Source organism: Leptonychotes weddellii, chromosome X (assembly GCF_054177405.1).
Source record: "Leptonychotes weddellii isolate Sample4059 chromosome X, ASM5417740v2, whole genome shotgun sequence".
NCBI classification, from domain to species: domain Eukaryota; kingdom Metazoa; phylum Chordata; class Mammalia; order Carnivora; family Phocidae; genus Leptonychotes; species Leptonychotes weddellii.
The window spans coordinates 66,223,678-66,242,424 of record NC_138385.1 but is presented as its reverse complement, the minus strand read 5'-3'; the positions used below and the strand labels follow the sequence as shown (position 1 = coordinate 66,242,424).

Below are 18,747 nucleotides of genomic sequence, written 5' to 3'. Positions count from 1 at the left end.
TGTATTTCCTGAAATGAGATTGTTGGAGCAAAAGAAATTTGCATATTCAACTTTTATTGAAGTATGCTAATATATCCAGAATAATACACATAATACATGTGTATCTATATATAATGCTGCCAAACTGCCTTCCATGGGCATTGTACCAATTCAAACTCCCACCTACAACGTGTAAAAGTGTCCTTTACCCCATAGCCTTGACAACAAAAAAGGTGTTATCAAACATTTTGACTTTTAACACTCCAATAGATTTTAAAAAGGAATCTCAGTGTGGTTTTAATTAGCATTTATCTTATGAGTGAGGTTAAGCATCTTTCACATAAACAATAATTAAAGTCATGAATAAGTCAAGAATTCTTATTATCGCTGCTACCACTTAAGGAAATAAAACAAGATGTATGAATATTGGAAAGTAGGACACAAAATTCAAAACTTGCAAGCTATATGATTATCTATCTAGAAAATCCAAGCAAATCAACTAAAAACTGTAATAGGAACTAACAAGAGAGCTCAACAGAAAGGCCAAAGATGAAATCAACAAACAGAAATCAATAGCTTTGCTATACATCGGCAATAATCAGCTAGAAAATGTAATTTAAAAAACAGCTATTCTAAGGTGAGGGACCTATAGGTGGGGGCAGCACTAGGAAGGGGAGGGAAAGGCTGGGTGTCTGGAGGAAGACAGGTCACTGAGATTTTAAATACACACACACTATCCTGTACATAAGAGCAACAGAGCTATAACATACTCATCTAGGAATAAACTCAAGAAGAAATATGCAATACCTATATAAAGAAAGCTGTAATATAATACAGCTATATTAAGTTAAATAATGTAGTTTCAGCACAGAACAGACATTATAATAAACATTGTCAGAATAACTGTCTATAAGGTGGGGGAGGGAATGTTAAAGCCCTACTTAAAACCAGTCACAAAAATAAATTCCAGGTAGGTTAAAGAGCTAAACGTAAAAGCAAAACTATACAACTATTAAAAGAAAATATGGCTGAATAGATTTCTAACCTGAAGAAAGGCTTTCATAAAAAGACAAAATGCAAAGACCATTAATAAAAAGCTAACACATTTGCCCATTTGACCATGAACAAGGTTAAAAGCTAAGCAACAGACTGGGAGCAAACATTTGCAACATGTATAGCAAAGCATTAATATCTAGAATATATAAAGAACTAAAAAAATTAGTAAGAAATGCAAATGGCCAATACGTGGATGATAGGAGGATGGCTCAAACTCTTTAGTAAGCAGGGACATGCAAATTCAAACAATTTAATATCATTTTTTATCCATCAGATGAGCCAAAAAATCTGTTAATATTACATTTCAAGAAGCATATGAGAAATTCAGCACTTCATGCACTCTTGGCACACAAACTGGAATAGCCTTTACATTTGACAAATTCCAAATATCTTAATGCATACTTATCACCAGTAATTACACTTTTTAGTATCTACCTGAGAAATATTCTTGTATGTATACAAATATGCATGCATTAGGACTTTTACTGAAGCATTGTTTGGAATAGCAAAAAATACTGAGAAGAACTTAAATATCCATGTATAAGAGAATGGTAAAGTAAGCCTTGGTACATCTGTACTATGTAACAATATGCATCTGTTTAAAAAATGAGAGATGGATATATACTAGTGTATAAAAATCTTACACATAAATACTATTAAGTGAAAAAAAACAAATTATAGTGTAGCATATACAACATATTATTTATGTGGAAAAAAACCCACAAAACCTTATGTTTCTAAATGTACTCACATATGTCTAAATGCATATAAAAAAACCTGGAAAGATATGCTCTTAATTTATCCTGCAGGTTAAACACTATGTATTCATTAAAAAGAATGATGTGAACATACATATATGGACATGAAAAGAGCCCTAAGTCATATTCTTTGGGAAAAGAGCAAGTCATAACATATTTATTTTTTATTTGCATATGCATATACACGTAAATACAGAGAAAAAGGACTGTACAAGTTCACAGTCAATTCTTTTTTAAGATTTTTTTTTATTATTTTTAAGTAATCTCTACACCCACCATGGGGCTTGAACTTATAACCCCAAGATCAAGAGTTGCATGCTCTACCAACTGAGCCAGCCTGGTGCCCCTACAGTCAACTCTTAATAATAGTTACCTACTGGAGGGCAGAAATTATGTAAAGGTGGACCTTAAGGTTTTACTTTTTTTTTCAAGATTTTATTTTTTTTTTGACAGAGAGAGACACAGCGAGAGAGGGAACACAAGCAGGGGGAGTGGGAGAGGGAGAAGCAGGCTTCCCACTGAGCAGGGAGCCTGATGTGGGGCCCAATGCCAGGACCCTGGGACCATGACCTGAGCCGAAGGCAGACACTTAACGACTGAGCCACCCAGGCGTCCCTGGACCTTAAGGTTTTAATCTACCTCTATGTTATTTTAATCCTTTAAAGCAGAATTGTCCATCAACAACCTGCACAAAAGAACCAGTTAAGGATATTATCATTTCTCAAAATAACTGAAGGAAGAAGAAAACCAGTAAGGTATGTACAATATAAATCCAAATAAATATCAATTAACACTTACTGAATGCTTTCTACCAAGCACCGTAGGCCCCTTCATGCATTTTTCTCATGTAAATATCACAAAAATCTTGAGGTAGATAATATTTTTATTCCCATTTTACAAATGAGGAAACTAGGCTCAAAAAATTAATTGTCTAAAATCACATAGCCAGTAAACCAAGGCCAGAATTCAACTCAGGCACTGGACTCCCAAGTCCACTCTTTATTCATAATATGAGGCCACATATGACGTGGAGCCACATGCATAACACTATACACAGTCCTGTATGGCACAGATACATACAATGCATAACCACATTACAGTCCTTGGGAGTTTATAACACTAAAACTATCTTCTTCCTCACTGCCATCATCCAGTTTTGCTTTGGCAAGATCATTTCCTCAATTAAAGATGTTCATTTTGTGTGAAGAAATGTCTGGGTCCAAATTAGAAAAGGGGTTGAGATCATCTCCATCTTCTTTCATTATCAAAATTAAACAATTTATATTTATTGGGGCACCTGGCTTTATATTTACCAATCACCTACCCTCAAATCCCTAATTAACACTTTATTCTGCCTAACACTTCACAACAATGGTGGCAAAACTACATACAGCCCGCAAGTCAAACTCACTTCACCCCACTGCCAGTTTTTGTGCAGCAGGTAACCTGAGAAAAATTTTTATATTTTTAAATGGTTGGGGAAAAAATCAAAAGAAGAATAGTATTTCATGACACAGAAAAATTATTCAAAATTCATATTTCAATGTTCATAAATAGTTTTATTGGAACACAGCCACACTCATTCATTTACATATTGCCTATGGCTGCTACAACAGCAGAGCTGAGTTGTTGCAACAGACTTCATGGCCTGCAAAGCCCGAAATATTTACAATCTGGTCCTTTACAGAAAAGTTTATCAAACCTTGCTTTATAGTTTCCATAAGAACTTCATCTATTTAACTCAATTACTCCTAACAACAACCCTGAGAGCTATGTGGCATTACCCCAAATTCAGAAAATTAGGAAGGCTCAGAAAAGTTTAGCGTCTTGCCCAAGTCATAAAGCTAGTAAGTGAAGAGGAGAATTCTGGAACCCCAGTTTTCTAGCTCTAAATCCAACATACTTTCTACCACACTACCACTTTCTAAGAACCCAACCCCTCCTGATTAATCAATGAGTTTAGATATTTGGTGCTAAAATTTACCAGATGGTTAGAAACATGAAAGCTTTAAATTGGTAGGAAAATACTGCTCAATCAAGAAACTTTGACTCCAAAAATGTGTTAATAGAATACACTGTATTTCATACATGGTTGTATAATTTACAAATTATATTTTCTCACTTAATTAGCCAAAAAAAAAAAAACCTGCAAAACAGGTAGGGCTTTTGCTTTGTTTAGTAACAAATGAGGAAATCGATGCTTACAGACTTACACAAGATTACACTGAGGGCAAGACTAGAACCCAGGCTGACTCCTACTCCAGTGACATTTTCAATTGGGAACATGGTCTCTTCTCATAAGGAATGTACCTGGGTTTTTTTTTTTCCTTAGAAACAAAAGCACGTAACTCACACATTGAAAATATTAAGAAACCTAAAGTGTTTAGAAGAGATAAATTAACAATTTAACAAAATAACAATTAACAGAAAGGATACTAAGAATTGCTGGTCTCTTAACATTCAGATCTCAAAGAAACCTTCCAAACTAACCACCTGAGCTAAAGAGGCTTCTTTCTAACATCCCAGCACCCTTTAAAAAAATTTCTTTTCAGGGTGCCTGGCTGGCTCAGTCAGTGAAGCATGTGACTCTTGATCTCGGGGTTGTGGGTTTAAGCCCCACATTGGGTGTAGAGATTACTTAAAAATAAAATCTTTTAGGGGCACCTGGGTGGCTCAGTCATTAAGCGTCTGCCTTCGGCTTAGGTCATGATCCTGGGGTCCTGGGATCGAGCCCCACATCGGGCTCCTTGCTCGGCGGGTGGCCTGCTTCTCCCTCTCCCACTGCCCCTGCTTGTGTTCCCTCTGTCGCTGTGTCTTTCTCTGTCAAATAAATAAATAAAATCTTAAAAAAATAAAAAATAAAAAATAAATAAAATCTTTTAAAAAACACATTCTTCTCAGCATTTATGTTCTGATATATTTGTTGACTGTCTGTTGTCCTCCAACTATAACGTTACCTCAAAGAGAGCAGGGTCATTGCCTGCTTTGCTTCCTTTTCATCTATTCCCAACACATCAACCCTGCACACTGGAGGAACACAATAAATATTTGTTGAATGAATGGTAGAACCTTACAAATATGTTGGGTAAGTCATACTCCAAAATTCATTTGGACTAACAGCTTCAGAGTAAGTTATCAGGACATTTGAAAGCTTCCTTAGTAAATGAACCGCATATCTTCAAGGGTTTGTTTGTTTTTTTTTTTTTTCTCTTGCTAGAAACCTTCAAAGGCTAACTCTGAATGGAAATGCCATAGTAGCTCATCAGGACAAAAATTATTCTCTAGGCAGCACTGGATATCATCAGAGCTGAACTAGCACCCCATAGGTCTTGGGGCTGATCAAGCCAATTTCCCATTCTTCTATTAAACACACCCCCCAGTGTTTAAAACAATTCAAAATAACGTCCCTATTTTAATTACACTTAACTAGAGGCTGAGATTTACCAACCAATTGTGCTGTGCTAAATTTTAATTCTCATTTTTACAAGTAACGGAACTAAAATAATCTTACACGATTCCTAAATGAATAGGACAATGTACAGGTGATTATAGCCTAAGCTACAAATAAAAAGTCTCCACAAGGTACTGATTGATATATGTTTTGGTCAAGAAGCTGGCCCACAATCAGAAACCAACTAACACGTAGATATGGCTGCTTTTAGGATAAATCCAATGCCAATTTCTTGTTAATTATAAACTAAATCTGCTTTTTTCCCCCTAGTTTTAAGCAAAGATTTCACCCTATACAAACAATCTGAAAACAAAAATAATACTCTTTATAAAAAAAGAAAACAAAACACTTATGTAACTTTACCATAAGGATTATCTAGCTTGCCATATTGAAGTTTCCTGATCACAAAAGTCTCACTGCCTCATAAAGAGCTTTAGAATATCCCCACTCTTCAAATATAAAGCATGACCTTCAAAAATGCATTTAGAAATATTTCTCCTCCACAAATGCCCAAAGAATAATTAGATATTGCCACAAAATACTTTCATTTAAATACATGTATAGTATCGTGTATTATGTATTTTTTTATTGAAGTATAGTTGACACAAAATGTTACATTAGTTTCAGGCAAACAACATAGTGTTTCCACAAGTCTATACATTATGCTATGCTCACCACAAGCACAGCTACCATCTGTCACCATAAAACGCTATTACAATACCATTAACTATGTTCCCTAGGCTGTACCTTTTATCCTTGTAACTTATTACTTCCATAACTGGAAGCCTATACCTCCCATCCCCTTATCTACTTTATAGTTTATAAAACTTCAAGATAATCCACATGCAAAAGAATACAGCTGGACCCTTACCTCATACTATATACAAAAATTAACTCAAAATGGATCAAAGACCTCAATATTAAAGCTAAAACAATAAAACTCTTCAAAGAAGAGATAGGGGTAAATCTTCATTGTATTGGATTTGGCAGTGGTTTCTTAAATATAACACAGAAAGCACAAGCAACAACAACAAAAAAAAAATAGATAAATTGGGGCACCTGGGTGGCTCAGTCGTTAAGTGTCTGCCTTCGGCTTAGGTCATGATCTCAGGATCCTGGGATCCATCCCCGCATCGGGCTCCCTACTCAGTGGGAAGCCTGCTTCTCCCTCTCCCACTCCCCCTGCTTGTGTCCCCTCTCTTGCTGTGTCTCTGTCAAATAAATAAATAAAATCTTTAAAAAAAAAGATAAGTTGGACTTCAAATTTCAAAATTTTTGTGCACCAAAAGACACTATCTACAAAGTAAAAAAAAAAAACAACTCTGAATGGAAGAAAATATTTGCAAATCATATGTCTGACTGGGGTCTAGTATTTAGAATATATTCTTTAAAACTCCTTCAAGTCAGCATTAAAAAAAATTTTTTTAAATGGGCAGAAGACTTAGTTCTCCAAAGAAGAAATTCAAATAGCCAACAACCACATGAAAAGATGCTACACATCATTAGTCATTATAGAAAGACAAATAAAAACCACAATGAGATCCCATTTCACACCCACTTAGGATGGTCATAAAGCACACAAACAAAAAACCCAGAAAGTAACAAATGTTGGTGAGGATGTGAAGAAACTGGAACCCTTGTACATTGCTGGTGGGAATGTGAAATGGTGCAATCACTATGGAAAACAGTTTAGTGGTTCCTCAACAAGTTAAACAGAATTACCATATGACCCAATAATTCCACTTCTAGGTACATACCTGAAAGAACTGAAAACAGGTGCTCAAACAAAAACGTGTACACAAATATTCATACCAGCATTATTCACAAAAGCCAAAAGGTAGAAAGATCCCAAATGTCTATGAACTGATGAATAAATAAACAAAATGTAGTATATCCATACAAGGGAATATTATTCAATCATAAAAAAGGAATGCAATATAGGGGCACCTGGCTGGCTCAGTCGGAAGAGCATGCAACTCTTGATCTTGGGATTGTGAGTTTAAGACCCACCTTGGATGTAGAGATTACTAAATAAAATAAACTTTTTAAAAAAGGAAGGAAATACTGATACATGCCACAATACTAGTGAACCTCAAAAACATGTGAAGTGAAAAAAGCCAGACAATAAGGTAATATAATGCATGATTTCATTTATATGAAATAGGCAAGTCCATAGAGAGGGCAGATTAGTGGTTGCCAGGGGCTGGGAGGAAAGGGGAATGGGAAGCGACAGTTTAATGGGTACAGGGTTTCCTTTTGGGGTAATGAAAATGTTTTGGAACTAGATGTGCAAAATCATGAAGGTACTTAATGACACTGAATTGTACACTCTAAAATGGTACATTATGTTATATGAATTTTATCACAATAAAGTTACCAGGTTAAAACACAGAAAACAATCTTATTTCATTTCTGTTAATGAAAAAAAATACTATTTCCCTGAAGGGGAACTAAAGGCTCACTACTGCAGTAACTTAACCTCAACATTTTCTAAACCAAATATCTCATGACAAGCTCTATGAAAACAATTTAAAATGGCATCAAATTCTACTCTTGAAGTTTTGGGGATTTCTGAATGAATGGTTTTATAGATGTCCTTTACAATCATCAAATATCTCCTAACAGTGACATAAATTTTATGATCTCAAACAAAAAATGGGAAAAAACCCACCTCTCTGAAAGTATTCTGGGTTTTAGCCAAAAGAAATAATCAAGTATATCTGCAAATAGAACTGGTCTACTTATATAAGAAGCGTTACTGAGAAAAGGTTTTTTTTTCTTACACACAATCTCCCCCCCCACCAAACATATACACAAAAATTTAGACCTTCTGTTAATTTTTTAAAGTAAATTATCTGACTAGAAATCTTATAATAATATAACAATTCTCATTTCTTTATTTCTGACTACTCTGGTTCTATGCAACCACTGGCTTTATCACTTACTGGCGAACTAATGAACACTTTAATGAAAAATTCCTGTATTTTATGGAAGAAAGTTAAAGTCCAAATTACAGAAATTTAACTCCTAAAACACTATAGAATAATTACATCAACAAATGTAGACTTGTGATATGAGACTCAACATTGGTCTAAAAGTCAAAATTCCAGGGTCCACCACTTAACTTACTAGGGCAGGTCTTATCTTTCTGGGCTTTATTTTCTCTCTTAAGTATAAAAAGGCAAATAACTTTCCTGCCTGCCTACCGACAGAAGTACGGTAATAAAAATATGTACAAGGTATGATGGGACCACTGAAGAGGGGCACCTAATGTAGCTTGGTGGAGGATGCTGGGAAAAGGAAAAAAGGCGGGGGAGCAGGAAAGGCTTTTGGGAATAACTAATGACAGAGGTTAGTCTAAAAAGAATGAGCTCAAATTCAAAGGGAATGGAAGAGAGAGCATGGGGGGGCAGGGGCATCAGAAGCAAAAGAGAGATGAACATCAAAAATCTGCTTGTGTTGTTCCCCTTCTTAAACAGTCAAAGGCTCCTAATTCTGCAGGGTAGTCCTTCACCCCAGCCTCAATCTAAGATTCCAGCCTTATCTCTTTCCACTCCCCAGATATACCAAGATTACACTTCCCAGCCTCAAAACTTGAAGAACATCTAGTTCAAAATGGGGAGGCTACCTTGCCTGCCAAAATTGGTGCAACATTCCCAGGCTCTCATGTTGCTTTTATACTTCCACTCTACCACTTAATACACTAAGTATTCATCTTAATCTAAGAGAATATGAACATAGTATTAGCTTTTGTATTTAAACTCTGGGTAGCCAAAACAAGGATTACACTCTTTGCAACATCAAAGCAGAATAAAAGAAAAAGGGCATGGGAATGTTCTCAAATTTGCAACATTTCCAAGATAATAAGTATATGTCAGTAAAGTTTGTAAAAAGTAACCATGAAAAGTTACAAATCCATAAACTATTAATCTTGACCCAGAACAGAATGAGACCATCACAAGGTATCTTTACCAGAAGATAAGTAATGTATTCAGAGAACAAAATGTCCTAGTAATCTGCTATAATTTAAACTCACACCAAAAAAAAAGTGCCAATTTTCAAACAAGGTAAATTCAGAATGACCAAAAAAAAAATCACATATAATTACTTTAGCATTCAAACTCAGCTTTGGCGCATTTTAGCTATCCTTTAATGCAGGGTATCCTTCCCTTAGGCTGCTGACTTTAAACAATTTTTAGACTCATCAATCTAAAGGTCAGAGACTGTCTAGAAGACACCTGCTGCTTTGTGTCATATACTGAGATCTCTTCAAAAGTTATCTTGGTATTACAACTTACTATAAATGAAAAACAGGTAACAATGCCTCCCCAAATTGGACGCAATCACTACTACATAGAAGATTTTCACAACTTAAAGCCTATTATTCATATAATTGCTTTAGTCAAAGGTAATTCTTAAGAAGGAATAGCCATACCGCTCGCATCTGTTTTGAGGGTTCGATTTCATTTTAACAGGGTCTATCAACTCCCAAGAAAGGGAGATACACACGTGCAGGATTTCCACCCACAGCCCATTCCATAAATGTTTCACCACTCTTAACTAGTCCAACAAAACCTCTTTCAGTACAGTGAAGCCACCTCACCACTTTTATCCTAAACCATACCATTTCCTCCCCATCCCCAAGCTGTCAGTCACAGAAAACACCACCCGTTCCCAAATAACACCTCTCAATCTCCTTGAACCCAACCCACTTACACAACCACACAGCAATATTCTCTCACCCGATCCAGTCCTCTTGACTTTCACACATCAACTGAATCTCTATATTAAATCCACTTTCCCCCACCCCATTACCCACTGAAACTCAACTTCCCACACCTGAAGCGATCTTCTCTTTCAGCAGCCTCAATCTCACTTAAATGATCACTCAGTCCTTTGTCAACCATCTCCCGCCTCCCCATGTATCCTCCTCACCTTCCTCATCCCCTAGTCTTCCATCAACTCCCAAAGTTGCCACCCCCAACAAAAACAGAAAAGACAAAAAACGCACCTCAAACCCAAACCTGCCCTTCTCCACTTCCCCCCTTAGAATTTTCCTCTCCGCCGGTTCGCTCAAACGGACAGCAGCTCCGACAACCCCGAAGACCCAAGCCCGGCCTCGTCCCATACCTCTTGGCGACAGCAATCACCCTGCCTCGGTCAAGCCGCCCCCCACTAGGGCGCTTACTCCGAACAGACTCTTGGCCGCCGCTGCCTCCCTCCATTCATCCCCGGCCCATTCATCTCTCAGCCGGATCCCAGACACGCCCCCCGGCCTCCTCCCTCTCTCCCAGAGCCCCGGCCGGCCCGGTACCCTCACCAGATTAGAGGCTCTCACGGACAGACACTCGGACTCTTTTCGCTTCTCCCTCGCCCTCTTTCAAGCCTCCGCTCGCCCCTCGACGAGCCACACCGTAGAACACACACACATACACACACCGCCTCCTCCTCTATCGCCTCCTCGGATGCTTCTTACTCCCCTCCTCGATGTCTCGAGCTCCGCTCCGCGTTGTGTGCGCGTGCGCGCGCGAGCGTCTCCCGCGAACCCACCGGGCCAGCTACAGCCGGTAGGTAAAGAGCGGGCGGGGTTAGGGGAGCGGGGTGCGAGCCCAAGCTCGCGCTCGCCCGGGAGCAGAGCAGGCGCACGCGTACTCCAGCCAGGGAATTCTGGAGAGGAGAGGGGGGTGGAGGGGGGCGGGGAAGGGAGGGGAGGAAAGAAGAGGGGGAGGGGCGGAGAAAGCCGACGGAGCAGCCCCAACTCCGAACAGCCCCTATCGCTGCGAGGTGCCGAGTGGCTAGCCAACTAGAGCGTGCGCACTCCTCCCCCGCCCTCTTCAGCGCAGCGGGAGAGAGGGATGCGCGTCGAGCAGGAGAAAGGCTTCTCTCCTTTCCAAAAAGACACGCGTGACACCTCCTGTGTGTTCAAAAGCTCTGTCTCCACGGCTGCTTTACCTTCTTCCCCTCCAAAAAAGAGAAGTCCAAGCACACACTACTTCCCAGCCACCCACCATCCACTCTGTTATCCGCAAGCCTCTAAATGCAGCAGCTCTGCCGAGATGTGGTACCCGCAGGCACCTTTTCACCCACCACCCCTAACTCCCTTTTTCCAACTCCCGTCTTTTCTCGCGAGACCCATACCTGCCGGCTTCGGGATTAGAAATCGAAGCACAGATTTACAAATACCGGTCTCCCGGTTACGTTGCGAGGGCAACGGCCACGGCATGTCCCCCCCACCCCTCAGGACCGCAGTGCGCGCGCGCGGGGGCTGGGCAACAACGAAAGTGGGGATGGGAAAGGGAAGCTATGAAAACGGATTTTTGACGGCATGTAACCGCTAGGCCTGGGCACGTGCCTTGCGCCTCGCAGGCGGGTGCGGTGTACCCTGGGAATTGTAGTTTTTGTTCTCATCTCCAGTCCCATTCCCATCCTCAGCCTTATTTAGGCCTCTGGCCGGGAGGGAAATTACCGACGCCATTTTGCTGGGAACAATGGCCTTCGGCCTAGGCAGTGACGGGTGGGGGAGGGAGTAATGTTTTAAGGGTTCAGTTAACCTCCCCTGGCCCCTCGGTGCCATAGCAACCCCTTCAGAAACCTAGCCCCGCCCCCTCTCTGCTCTGCTTGTCGCCCAGACTGCGCGCATGCGGAAAGGCCACCTCCCTCTTAGGCAGGCTCTCACCATCTCCTACCGCTCACCTCCCTTCTCCTTTAGTTGGTAGTGAATGCTATCTCCTTCAAGCTTTCACTACACGTTAACCTCAGCGCAGCGGCTTTATTTAAGAACTGCTTCCTGCATTGTATCATGCACTGTACAGAATCGTTTCTGTCATTCTCTCATGAATAATCCTGGTTCCATAGAGGAGGAAACTGAGGCTCAGGAGGGGAAAACAGACATGACTTGCTCAAGTTCACACAACTAAGTATGGAGGAGTCAGAACTTGAACCCAAGTGTGCTCACTCTAGAGCCCATGCATTTTTCAATCCCCCAGGCTGCATTTGGTATCTGAGCCACTGAATGAAAGCTCCTAACGGGCAGGATTTCTTTCAAATGCCCCTCAAGCTTTAGCAGGATGCTTTGAGGGTAGGAGGCTGTGTGGAAAACGCCAGGCTAATATTTACAACTGACCAGCCTCAGGGCCCTATTACAGAGTTATATCAATCTTCTCTCTCCACTTTTTTTTCTTTTCCTACCGTAGCGCTCACAACCTCAGCCTTTTCAGCTCTTTAAAAAAACATCAATAAAGTTAAATATGAGGTTTCCAGAATCCAAATGGAGTGGAACGGTGAGTGGCTATGTAGCCCTGTTTGTTGTCTTTACATCTTTCCTCTTGAAAGCCACTTATTGATCCCAGGATTGCCAGAACATGTAAGAAAACCAGACTATGCCCTTAATAGATTCAAATCCCCATCTTCCACTTTTGACAATGGAAAGAGACTCTAAAGGAATGAAATTCGGGGCTAGGAGGTCCAACAATTTCACCTGTGGAGATCCTGGCAAAATTTGGAAGAGCAAGGTGTGATTTCTCCAAATAGGGCCACTACCCTACCTTAAAAGGTCTCTGTGTTCCAAATTAGCTGTAGAATGAATGGAGTCTCCTAAACTCCTTTCCTCACTGCCCCTAAGATAGTCCCTTTTCCCTGTTGAACTGTTGACTACTATGGAGAAAACAGGAAACAGCCAACCACCAAAGGGCGGTTTCAAAGGTTACCAAGTTATTACAAGTCTTTGTATCCCCTGACTCCCACTGAGATGGTAACTAGAAACTTGTGCCCACCATTTTCTTTAATTGAACCACAATTTTTATTTCTCAGTGTTACCGTACTCCCACCATCACTACACACATCCACCTTTAGGAAAATCAACAGGTACCTCCCTCAGTTGTGGCCCTGCTCTTCTTCCTTAGTCTCTGAGCGGTGCCATGATGTAATCAATACAGAGCAATACCTGGAAATGTTAGCCCTTCAACCTGCTCAGATATGAACCCTTCTGAGAAGTCCCTCTTTGACAGTCAAACATTTGCTAAATAAATGTAAAGTAGTGTGACTTTTACAAACTTCAGAAATTAGAAAATCAGTCTGTTCCCCATTCAAGCACAGGCTCTTCTCAATTTAGACCTTTTCTTGACACACATGCTCTTCTGTTTGAAGCAACCTGTCCATAACTCAGAACAAATGCCACTCACTATAGGCAGAAAGGGGAATTGGAATTATAGCTAGTCAACAATGTATGGCAGGGAATATTCCTTTCTAACCCACTGGTTTCCACTGACTCTCAGGTTGCATTTGTGAGGTTTCTATTCATCAAATAGAAAATTTGATTTATATTAACTACTTGTAATTTGGCTTTACATTATTCTAGGAAAACATTCTTCCAGTAATCTAGTTCATCTTATGTGAAGGCTCTGGTGCCAAGGAATTACAAAAGCTTTTGCTGGAACCATTTTTAGACCCCAGCATCCCACAGGGCTGGGGCTGGGGGTTATTTTCATAGCCCTACTAGATGTTGATCTCCTCCCTACCACACAGAAGTTAACTCCTTCAATTAACAAGATGGAACAGAGATAAACCTCAAAGCTGACAGTTATCCGACTGCTACAACCATAGGTAGAGTTGTGACTGTTTCTGAAACTCAATTTCTGACCCTGAGACCTCCTTTTACCAGGTTATTGGGAAAACAATATAAGTCATTCTTAATGTACTTTTCTCTCATCCCAGGTGATGCTACAGTTCGGGATCTTATGCAGTACCCAGGCATGGGGGTGGAGTAAAGTTATATACTTCCAAGTCCTTAGGGCCTGTCAGTTACTGCTCAGCCCTCTGCCCACATGGGTCCTTTCAGGTGCTATAGTTTTCTCCAATGTTTCTGCCGTACTTGGAGCACAGAACTCATTGTCAAGGTCACCTGTTGGTCCATCTACCTAGACATTCCACACAGCCCTTCCTCTCTTGAGTCTTCCAGCCAACCAAATGTTGCTCCTGGCAGTTTGTGTGGGTTGACCTCCCAAAGAGCTCTCTTTGCCCCCCACCCCCACCCCAAGCACCAAGGAGAGGGGAGTGAGGAAGAGAAGAATCTTTTTTTTAGCCTTATACAAATCTTTCCTCCTTCTAGTTTTCTGGCCCAGATACTTTGTCTTTGCCTCTGGACATTAATCCCCCTTCCCTAGGGCTTCCACTTTTGGAACACAAAAGCTAGAGAGACTGACAGAGTATTTGGTTTCCTGCCTCACCACCTCCTGCCCCTGAGATATACCACAAAGCTGACTACTTTTTCAGGGGGAGGGGTTAGAGAAAATGGCGAGAAATACAGGAAAGAAAAAAATCCATTTATGTCTCAAAATATTGCAGCCACATTCTCCCTCTATTAAATCTTAGCACCTAGGGCAAAGAAAATTTACTTCTCTTACTGAAAGGATACAAAAACACAGATTCAAAGGGGTACATGCACCCCGATGTTTATAGCAGCATTATCAACAATGGCCAAACTATGGAAAGAGCCCAAGTGTCCATCTACTGATGAACAGATAAAGAAGATGTGGTGTGTGTGTATATATATATTATATATACATATTATATAATATATATGTATTATGCTAATCAAAATAAGCCAGTCAGAGAAAGACAAATACCATATGATTTTACTCATATGTGGAATTTAGGAAACAAAACAGATGAACATATGGGAAGTGGGGGGGAAAAAGAAAAAGAGAGAGAGAGGAAAGCAACCCATAGGAGACACTTTAATGATAGAGAACAAACTGAGGGTTGCTGAAGAGGAGGTGGGCAGGGGATGGGCTAAATGGGTGATGGGTATTAAGGAGGGCACTTGTTATAATAAGCACTGGGTGTCATATGTAAGTGATGGATCACTAAATTCTACTCCTGAAACCAATATTACACTATATGTTAACTACCTAGAATTTAAGTAAAAATTTGAAAGGAAGAAAAAAAGAAAATTTACTTCTCATCCAGATGCCCTCTGCTCAAGACAGTAATTCCCAGGACTTGGATGCCTGGGTGATCTTTTCTCCAGGCAAGCCTTGGTACTGGGGAATTTCTTACCTGAATCAACTAGGGTCTGTTAATGTCATCCCAGGACGCTCTCTCCTTCCAGCAGAAGTTGAGTGTCCCCTGAGTACGAACAAACAGCACCTAGCTCAGAAATGAGCAGCTATCTCCACCTTTCAGATTAAACAGTACAATTTCTGGAGATTTACTATGGAGTCTGATCTCCTCTTCCTAGACAGTCTTTCCTCATGTGCCCCAGGCCAGATATCAGGTAGGGGGGCAAATTTAAGGTAAATACATTTGCCTTGACCACTTAGCCTAAAAAAAGAGTAAACCTACATCATTTCTCTGAAATTTGCTAAGTATCTGGAATCTTAATTCTTCTGCTAAGTCCCCATGTGGATAGGATACAGAGGGGTGCTGAAACAGCCCTTTCTCTCTCCAGAAGAAGATCAATTCTTTTAGAAATGTGCAGTCTAGGGGCACCTGGGTGGCACAATTAGGGGTCTGACTCTTGGTTTCAGCTCAGGTCATGATCTCAGGGTCATGAGATCAAGCCCCATGTTGGGCTCCACGCTCAACGTGGAGTCTGCTTGGGATTATCTCTCCCTCTCCTTCTGCCCCTCCTGCTCATTCTCTCTCTCCAAAATAAGTAAATAATTTTTTTTTTTTTAGAGAAATGTATAGTCTAACATAGTATACTTTTCTGGGAATCAGAGAATTCAATTTTCTGAGCTAACTAACAAGTCTGCATTTGCCTGCCTGCCTTTCCTTCCTCTCTCCTTCCCTCCCTTCACCTTCCCTTCCATGGACCCCTCTATATCTGTTCCAACATTCTGTCATAGTCTTTCAAAACAGTCCTGTTACAGGGCGCCTGGGTGGCTCAGATGGTTAAGCGTCTGCCTTCGGCTCAGGGTCCTGGGATCGAGTCCCGCATCGGGCTCCCTGCTCCTTGGGAGCCTGTTTCTCCCTCTGCCTTTCTCTCTCGCTCTGTCTCTCATGAATTAAAAAAAAAAAAAAAATCTTTAACAAAACAGTCCTGTTACAAATCCTTCATGTAGCAGGAACAAATGAAAGTCTACCCCTAATACCACCACTACCACTACTACTACTAGTAATAATAATAACAAAATAATATTTACTACGTGCTTTATACAAACCCATTGAATCCTATGGGGTAAGTGCCATTATTAACACCATTTTTCAAATTGTTAATCCAAATCACAAAGAAGTTAAATAACTTGCCAGGGTAACACAGCAAGTAAATGGCACAGCTAGATTAGAACCCAGTTAGTTTAGTTCAGAGTCCATGCTCTCAATCATTTTGTTGTATCTTTCTAAAATTACATTTAACTTTAGACTCCAAGCTCCCTTTTCTATGGGGCTGGTAAAATAACCTCAATTCTTTTTTATTTTCATTTTTATTTTGGTTCCTTTTATTCATTTTATTTGTTTTTCATCATGATAAGTGTACTCTTTAATACCCATTCCCTATTTCCCCATCCACCCACCCACCTCCCCACTGGTAACCATCAGCTTGTTCTCTATAGTTAAGAGTCTGTTTCTTGGTCTGTCTCTCCCTCTCTTTTTTTCCTTTGCTTGTTTCTTTTGTTTCTTAAATTCCACATACAAGTGAAATCACATGGTATTTGTCTTTCTCTGATTGACTTATTCATTTAGCATTATATTCTCTAGCTCTATCCATGGTGTTGCAAATGGCAAGATTTCATTCTTTCTATGGCTGAGTAATATTACATTATATGTATATATATATATATATATACCACATCTTCTTTATTCATTCATCAATCAATGGACACTTGGGCTGCTTCCATAGTTTGGCTATTGTAAAAAATGCTGCAATAAACATAGGGGTGCATGTATCTTTGAATTACTGTTTTTGTATTTTGGGGGTAAATACCCAGTAGTGTGATTCCTGGATCATAAGGTAGTTCTATTTTTAATATTTTAAGGACCCTCCATACTGGTTTTTTTCCACAGTGGCTGCACCAATTTGTATTCCCACCAGCAGTACAAGAGGGTTCCTTTTTCTCCACATCCTCACCAATACTTGTTGTTTCTTGTGTTTTTTTATTTTACCCATTCTGACAGGTGTGAGGTGATATCTCATTGTGGTTTTGATTTGCATTTCCCTGATGATGAGTGGTGTTGATCATCTTTTCATGTGTCTTTTGGGCATCTTTATGTCTTCTTTGGAGAAATGTCTGTTCATGTCTTCTGCCCATTTCAAATTGGATTATTTGTTTTTTGGGTGTTGAGTTATATCAGTTCTTTATATATTTTGGATACTAACTCTTTATCACATATGTTATTTGCAAATATTTTCTCCCATTCAATAGGTTGTCTTTTCGTTTTATTGATTGTTTCCTTCACCATGTGACTTAACCTCAATTCTTCTTGACATTTCTCCACCCTAGGCTTATGCCACAGTTCTGGGCTATTACACAGTGCTAAGACCTGGGAACAGAAGTCCGTCAAGTGCTTGGCCATCAAGCAACACAGCTTAGCAGTCAGAGGTCCATTACCTCTCTCCACAGTGTTCCTTTACTATCTGGCAGGTCCTTGTTACATTGGGATCCTGCCAGTGGCTTGGGAATTTTTGTTAAGGCTGCATAGAACAGCCCCTGTTTTCTCAAGTGTTCCTGTCTATCCAGAGATGGTGCCAGGAAGCATGGGTCCCCCTACCAGGACCCATGGGTCTCCCTAATAGCATTACGTTATCCCCAGCCCTAAGGACAGGAAGTGCTAGAATCTCTCTCTAAGCTGGATAAAATCCTTTGCCCTTCATATTTTCTGACCAAGACACTTTGTCTTTGCCCCTAATCTCCTCCCCTAAGGACATGGGCTTTTGAAACACAAAAACAAAGAGATTGGCAAGTGAAATCTGCTTTTTGTCCTTCCACATTCCCTTCCCCTGAGGCAATAAAACCTGGGTATGGGGAAAAGGGTGTGAGAGGAAGATACAGAAATTGAAAGCAGTAACTACAGAAACATTAAAATATCTGTTTCAGATATGTTATTTGCAAATATATTCTCCCATTCTGTAGGATGACTTTTAGTTTTGTTGATTGTTTCCTTCAGTGTGCAGAAGCTTTTTATTTTGATGGAGTCCCAATAGTTTATTTTTGCTTTTGTTTCCCTTGCCTCAGGAGACATAGCTAGAAAGAAGTTACTAGGGCCTATGTCAAAGACATTACTGCCTATGTTCTCTTGTAGGGTTTTTGTGGTTTCAGGTCTCACATTGAGGTCCTTAATCCATTTTGAGTTTATTTTTATGTATGGTGTAAGAAAGTGGTCCAGTTTCATTATTTTGCATGTAGTTGTCCAGTTTTCCCAATACCAGTTGTTGAAGAGACTTTTTCCCATTTCATATTCTTGCCTCCTTTGTTGAAGACTAATTGACCATATAATCGTGGGTTTAGTTCTGGGCTCTGTGCTGTTCAATTGATCTATGTGTCTATTTTTGTACCAGTACCATAC

At 40.0% G+C, this 18,747-nt stretch overlaps 1 protein-coding gene across 1 annotated transcript in view; it reads right to left on the bottom strand.

Moving 5' to 3' along the window:
* The window catches only part of LOC145717850 (serine/threonine-protein kinase WNK3-like), a 67,661-nt gene extending 56,904 nt beyond the window's left edge, over window positions 1-10,757 (bottom strand). Inside the window, exon 1 of the mRNA XM_081808850.1 lies at window positions 10,684-10,757. The gene's annotated coding sequence lies outside the window, so the exon portion shown is untranslated. The remainder of the gene's footprint in view (window positions 1-10,683) is intronic.
* Window positions 10,758-18,747: the final 7,990 nt, after the last annotated feature.